The sequence below is a fragment of the Rhinopithecus bieti genome, unplaced genomic scaffold (assembly GCF_001698545.2).
Source record: "Rhinopithecus bieti isolate Rb0 unplaced genomic scaffold, ASM169854v2 scaffold_51905, whole genome shotgun sequence".
NCBI classification, from domain to species: domain Eukaryota; kingdom Metazoa; phylum Chordata; class Mammalia; order Primates; family Cercopithecidae; genus Rhinopithecus; species Rhinopithecus bieti.
In genome coordinates this window covers 2,842,823-2,843,157 of record NW_016821253.1, presented here as the reverse complement: position 1 = coordinate 2,843,157, position 335 = coordinate 2,842,823, and positions in this window count along the sequence as shown.

Here is a 335-nt window from a genome sequence, read left to right as displayed (position 1 = left end):
GGAATCCCTTTTCCTAGCCAGGCGAACTGAGACACACAACACCTGGAAAATTGGGTAATTCCCACCCCAATACTGTGCTTTAAGCAAACGGGCACACCAGGAGATTATACCCACACCTGGCCGGGAGGGTCCCACGGCCACGGAGCCTCCCTCATTGCTAGCACAGCAGTCTGCAATCTAACCGCAAGGCAGCAGCGAGAGTGGGGGAGGGGAGCCCGCCATTGCTGAGGCTTAAGTAGGTAAACAAAGCCGCTGGGAAGCTCGAACTGGGTGGAGCTCACAGCAGCTCAAGGAAACCTGCCTGTCTCTGTAGACTCCACCTCTGGGGACAGGGC